Genomic DNA, 7,855 nt, shown 5'->3' on the forward strand with positions numbered 1-7,855 from the left:
TTTAATTTTTTACTTGAATCATTTGAAATACAATATAAATCAAGAAAAAATTATAAATTATCATTTTTTTCTCCAATCTAATTGTTAAACGTAAATTAAACACTATGAAACTTTACCTATAAAAAAAAAATTTGTGAAATTTTACCGTAAACACATTAAGACAAGGAATCACTATATTAGAGATCAATCAAACAAAGGGAGGTTAGAACTGCTGCATTGCCCTACTGTTATACTTAAAGCAGACGTTATAATAAAAATTGTGAAGCACAGATGCTGAGGAACAAGATGTGTGTCACATCTTTGGAGCATTTGAATTAAAGGGACAGGTGCTTTACAAGTTAACTTGCTTTACAAGTAATAGACTTTGTGTCATAATTCTCTATATGATCTCTTTCTCTCTATTGCTTTTCAAGTAAGAGTTTTTCCCAACACTTGAGTATCAAGTTCCATTACATTTTTTTTTTTTAAAACAACAAATTTTATTTTGATAACTAGATCCTTGCTTAAGACGAATAAAGATCGGTGATTCAGAGAATACATATATGAGCAGCCCTCTCTCCATTCGTATCACTGCCACAATAAAAAATGTTATTAATAATTGAGACCATGTTGTCTCTTTTGTTTATATTTGTTTGTGAGGATCATGGATGAGAGAAATATACCTTCTCTCACTGCACAATTAAAATATTTTCTACAAACATTGCATTGATAGGTGCTTTACAATCTAGAGTTGTGTTCCAATTAATTTATTTTAATTGTAGAAAATGGGGTGCTCGAGTAAGACAAGTATACCATAAAAAGGGTTATTTGGATTACTTCGTTTGGCATGTAGTTTAGCTGGAACACGTTTTTTTCTTTGACTGAAAGTCTTTTAAAAACACTTAATGATAAAATTAACCTTACAAACATGCATTAATTTATGCATTGGTAGTTAATCAAGCCACGTGAAAAATCAACTCATTATGTAAGCTTCAAATAATTTAACCATTGTATCAAATTATTTTGGTCCAAATATAGTTTAACTTCTTTTAATTTGCAAATTTATTAAAAACGTCTTTAATTTCTATAGAAAATACAATCATTCTTGTAATTAATAACGGATGAATTTGTTTGATAAATAGAAGAAATGATAATAAGCATTAAAACACACATACATAAGTAAAGAAGACAGAGTTTAAATATCATACAGAAGACATAGTTTGAATCTCATAGATAAAGTTCACTCTAACAATTTCGCAATTTTTGTTTTCTTTAGTTGAGCTACAATTTCGACTTTTTTTTTTGTTGTTTTTTTTTATAAACTATGTTAACGTTTCACTATCCACGCGTAGTACACGTTTATAGGTGTACCTTGTCCATTAACATTGTGAAATGCTTAATTTTCATGGAGTGATGATATTAATGTACTGTTTTTCCATGAACTTAAAAATTAATACAGCAATGATAACTGAACATCAAAATACAAACACAAATTTGACACCAAACACTGTTCACCGTATATTTATACGGTATTTATATATCAGTGTTCCTTCTTCTTCTTCTTTTTTTTTTCTTTTCTTTTTCTTACACACTTACGTGACATTCTCTCACCACCTCCCGGCACCCACTGTCTCTCTCACCGCTGTCTCTCTACAACCACCGCCGTCTAAGCTCTCACCTACCACTGCTTTCTCATTCTTCTCCGATCAGCTTAGATCTGACCACCACCAACAAGTTTGTCCTTCTTTCCACTTCTGCAAACGACCTGCAACTCTCAGATTCTGATCACCGACTGACAAACACCGGAACATTTTCTGCTTTCCTCTTCAGATCCGATCAATTCAAATATGTCTCCACCTCCTACAAATCCAACCACTTCTGCTGTCACCACCAAAGTCAAAGGACGAGAGAGAAAGAAGAGTGAGAGAAGAGGGAAACGGACATGGAGTGAGAAAGGAAAGGGAAAATGACAAAATTGCCACTTCATTTTCTGTTGAAAACCCAATTTTGTCCTTATACTTTAATTAGAATTACGAAATTGCCACTGCTGTCGTATTTGTGTATGGATTTATGTGTTTATTTATCATTTCTGAAATTAATAATACGGTTATGAGAACGGTCCACCTAAACTCATTTAAATCGAGCTGAGGCCACAATATTTTTTTTTTTGAAGGAAAAAAATAATAATATAATAGTAGTATATCATATGCAAATTCTTTTTAGGAGTAGTAGTATGTAATTTAACCTTAATTTCCTCTCCCAATTCATTTCAAAAAAATATATACTCACGACACCAAACCGTTCTATATATTGAATATGATTCTACATTTATATGAATATAAAATATAGGATGTTGGATGTTAAAAAAATATATAGGAATTTGTATTTTGTAATTATTTAGCAGGAAAATATTGACTAACATGCTTTTCTTGACATCATCATGCATGCTATTCAGAATACCTGTTTTTGACTTATACGCTTGAGCCAACAAATTTAAATTACTCCACGCTTCAATGATATAAAATAGGATATTATTATATTCATAAAAAATGATAGTGTTTCTCTCAAAAAAAAAAAAAATGATAGTAGTTATTTAATCACACTTCTACTCCCTCCGTCTCAAATTGTATGTCATTTTTGAAAAAATATTTGTCCTAAATTGTATGTCACTTTACAATACCAATAAAACATTAATGTTACTTTTCCTATTATAACTTTAACTATTTATTACTCTCTATTCTTTCAAGTCTTTTATTTATCTTTCCCATATTATTTATTAAGGATAATTTTGTAAAACAACTCATAATATCTCTTTTCCACACAATATTAATTATTTTCCTTAATATGGATGAAATATCCAAAACGTCATACAATTTGGGACGGAGGGAGTAGTTAATATTATAATTAGAAAATCGACTTCCTACTCTCTCTCTACTTTTGTGCCAAATATAAAATCTACATGATTTTTTTTTACCAAAAATTGATTCTGCTATTCTACGGTGAACACTCCACTTATTATCTAAATTGAATATCAATCGTTTAATCATTGTTAAAAACAATTCTTAATTTTTCTACTTTATCCAAATCTACCTGTTTTGAATTCGATAAAAAAATCACATCAATAACAAACTTGATGTGTGGAGCAATGGATATTCAAGCAACTAAAATTAAAATGTATGGAACAGTTATAAACTCAAGCCAAAAGTAGAAAACAATGAGAGAAAGAAAGAACAGAAAATAATTTATTGACTCAGTTCGGTCCAAATTGACCTAGTCTGGGGGGAGAGAGTAACCCTCCGTTTCACTATAATGATGAGTAACCTTACAAAAAAGATATCAATGAGTTACAAGAATAAGTCTGCCGCCTAATTATACTCAAAGTCCCAATCTCTTCCCATAACCAAGAGACTCAATCCTAATAGTGTTTCCCAAGGTGAATTAACCCTCAAACCCTAGTGTTTGTTTCCAAGAGACAAACTCTATATAAACCCTAATTTTGTTGTTGCCTTTCTAAACCCTTGTTTCAGCCCCTCTATCTCAAGATTTACACTGATACAATGTCTATAATTATAGTAAAAGAATCCTCAATAGAACTAGAAAAAATCTAGACCCGAAAATACGTTTCTATTTTATTTCTTGCTGAGAAAATAAAAATATTATATACTTCGTCTTTGTTTTTTAACAATATTATATAAAATTTTCTAAATTAGAGCTTAGAAATAAAAATATTCAGTAGGTTCGAAAACTACAGAACACGATCCGGGATACATGGTGCGAAAATCTAGGATACGAAGACAACGACGTCGTTGAGTATTTTTCTATCTATATTACCCCACATTTTTTTTGGATATATTATCCATATATATGCTACTAGTACTATTTTTTTTAAGGTCATAAAAAACAAAAATCAAAAGCTAACTAAAAATCAAAAGCATTAAAGTTGAGCAACAAGAGCAGCTCATCAAGAGGTATCACCCAAATTGTTACTTCAAGAGTATAGTTCCTCCCCAACCTAATCAAAAAGTCTGCACATACATTACCTTCACGGAGCACATGTTTGAACACCAAATCTGGAAGCACATACATTGCCTTCACTATTTTTCTTTTACTACTACTAATTTATTTTACCTAATTTTTCTATATTTTTTTTAAAAGTATCATACAAAAATAAATACATAATTTAATCGTAAGTACAAAAAATTATTAGATTTTTTGGTATGTGACAATAACCTCAAAAGGAAAATTAAAATGGAACAGAGGGAGTATTGTGGCTCCTTTGCTAGCAGTTATATCAATGGTCGTGGCATAGTGGATAATGCTACCATTCTCCAGAAATTTATTTACCACATGCAGTAGTGTCCTGAAAGAAGAGTGGTGATGTGATATATACAAGCTAGATCAATTGAGAAATACCATGACATAGTTGATTGGGATTTTCTACAGGGAAATTTAATAGTTCCTGCAATTTTTTTGTGAGACTTTTGATAGAAATATTTGTAACTTCATTAGGCATGGGGTATGTAACTGAGCCAGGCACATGGATAGTTGAAAAAAACAAATAGACCTCGTCAATTTGGTGGTTTAGGTATTGGACCTTCTCGTCTCTAGAATATTGCTTTTCTTGGTAAACTTGGAGTTTGTTGCAATTTGAAAATAAAAATTTGGTTTCTCTATTGTAGATAAATACCTCTAGGAAGGTAACTTGTTCTCTCATAAGAAAAAACAGGTTTAACGACATGGAGAGTTACCCTAAAACCTTAAATGCCCTAGAAGAAGGATTCTCGTTCAAGATTAGAAATGAAGAGACAAATATTTTGTTCTAGATGTGGATTGTGAAACAACCCTTAGAAATGGATAGACAAATACGACCGGTAGGTTTAGAGAAAAAGGACGAGAAAAAATTGTTCAACCCCCTTAGAAATTAAAGTGAGGGAATCGTATCCGATTCCAAGGCAAAGAAGACTTTCAGACTCAAAAGAATTTATATTTACCTTCCTCCAAAAATACCAGTGAATTTAAACCCATGACTTCTCAGATTCAAAGTCATATACAAAATGTTAATCACACTGTCAACATTTCTTGAGATGTACTACATCCGTTCTTAGATATATAATTCTAGAGAAAATTTCTTGTCCATTTTTCGTAGGACCTTAATTTAGTTTATGTGGGCGTTTCATATGAACACATCCAATGGTGTGTAATACAATATTATATTTGTTCTCCAAATTTTTTATAAAGTTATATTTTTTTTGCTAAAAATGGTCAAAGTTCACATTTTGACTAATTTTAAAAGGTCTATATTTTACACACCCTTATTTTATATATTTTTCTTCAAGCAACAATACATGATGAGAATATAAACTAACTATGTTGAAGGATAAATTTATAAAAACAACATTAAATACAAACAAATCATAATAACAAATGTATAATGCTTAGACACATAGAAAGACACCTATCTCCAAAATATAAAACCAAAATCACTCCATTCGTTTTAAATTATATGCCAGTTTAGCAAAATTTGTTTGTTCCAAATATAAAATCAATTACTCCATCCTTTCCAAATTATGTCATTTTAGTAAAATTTGTTTGTTCCAAATTATATGTCATTTTACAATATCATTGAATCATTAATGTTTATTTTCTTATTACGTCCCTACTATTTATTACTTTATCTTTTTTCAATTATTTTATTTTATGTTTTCCATATCATTAATAAATGATATTTTTGTAAAACAACTCCAATTATTACTCTTTTTTATGCAACATTAATTACATTTTTTAATCTATGTGAAATTGCTAGAAATGACGTATATTTGAAACGAAATTGAGTATATTATAATATTTAAAAAAAAAAAACTTTTGTGTGTGGTTAAATTTGTGACCAGATAAAAATTTCTCTTTAATCATATCGTTAACTTTCTTAATTTACATGATTTTGTCAAGAGAGTCATATACTTCATCTTTGTTCAACTCTCTATGCTCTATATATGACGAAGTGAAGTAGGCCTAAAGTGTGGTATGTATGTGGTTGGTTTGGAAATTGGAAGCAAAAGATAAACCTATGAATGCTTCTACGGTGACGTGACGGTGGGTTTTAATGTTAAACTTATTAAACCACCATGCATCACATTTATTGCAAAGTCCAAAAACATTGAATGAGATCACATAACAAGACAACATCGTGGAGCAATTTACGTTCATGGGATTGTCGTTTATTTGTAATTTCTGCACAAATTCACACACACACTTGCCATGCCCACTTAATGACCCACACTTAATGCAGTTTTTATTTTTTTTACTAATGGAAATGTGTGAATATCTTTTTTTTTTTGTACTGCTTTTGAATTTCTTATGCTTACCTAAAAAAAACTAGTATAAATAAATATATTTAAAAAAAAAGTCTTGTTAACAAGTGTCCTCAGGCAATGACGGATCCATGTTGGGCAAAAGGGATGCAGCTGCATCCCCTCAAATTTCATATTTGGACCTAATTTTTTAACTTTTTCTTGAATGAACCCTCTGAAAATTTAACTATGAACCCCTGTCTTTGCTCTCTCATTGAACTGTGTAATGACCGCCTTGCATTACATTTTATTTGAGTGAATGAATTGTGTCAGTTAGCTGTGCATTATTTGCATGTTATTTAATTATTATTAGAAAATTTTAAAAATGATTATATTCTAAGGTTATCGCAATTTGACATACATATATATTTCAAATTCTCCACTAGATAGTTTTCTTTTTAAAAAAATGTTCTAGCTAATTTAATAAACATATTCTAAAATTTCATAATTTAAATATGTATGTTTTAATTTATATACATTATAATCATTTATTAATTGATGTTAAAAAGTTTACACAGTCACGCGAGTTTAATTCAGTTGATAGTGGTATTGCAGTATGCAGGGTATGAAGATCGAACCTCAGATTCTTCACTTATTCACTTTTAGAAGGAGTTTCTAGTCATTAAAATTTGACAAAAAAAATGTTTACACTCATATGTTAGAGTTTGATTTAACCATCAATGTCAAGATTATTACGCTACACATTCTTTATAGTTATTCGTGTTTAAGCCTGATTTAACCATTTATATCCTCTTTGTGTGTTGATTTTTATGTAGTATTTATCACTCTGTCGGTGTTAATAAAAAAATGTTGTCTTCTTTAACCTATAAAGTGGCATATATAATGGTTAAGTTATATATGCAAATTATGTGACACTCATAGCTTTGACTTCATAGTGTAAACATTCAAACAATCATAAGAAGAATCATGAAGGGAAAATTTTATAAAGGGTGTCATAATAATGTTGGATGCATGGATTTGTGGATGATGTCTTTTACTTTAGACAATAATAAATTAATCTGATTTCTTTCAACATTTTTTATATTACTTTTGCACTTTCTTTCACTTCTTGTAGTAGTATTTTTTGAGTTGATGTCACACCTAGATTTCCCTCCCAACTCACTCACCAACTATTTTGGTCTTAATTGGCACACAACTTCAACTTCAAAAAGAAGCAAACTTTAGCACCTTCGAATCACACCCAAAAACAAAACCCTTTTATTTTGAAATTTGAAATATCTCACACAAAAGATAAAACAAATTATAGAAGATCACGTAGGTCCCCCACTCTATTTTTCACATTGCTCTAAAAAAACAATTGCTTCATTTGTCAGTGACCTAAAGCCAGTGAGTTTGTCATAAACAACAATAACAATAACCAATATACGACACTGCCTTCTATTAATTACATATAAGTCATAACAACATCACTGCGTCACAGAGCACAGAGCAATCTCTAGACTTATTTATTAAGATCCCGCCCATGCAACTAAATTTTCAAATTTCTCAAAAAAAAAAAAAAAAAGTTG

This window comes from Medicago truncatula, chromosome 8 (genome assembly GCF_003473485.1).
Source record: "Medicago truncatula cultivar Jemalong A17 chromosome 8, MtrunA17r5.0-ANR, whole genome shotgun sequence".
NCBI classification, from domain to species: Eukaryota; Viridiplantae; Streptophyta; class Magnoliopsida; order Fabales; family Fabaceae; genus Medicago; species Medicago truncatula.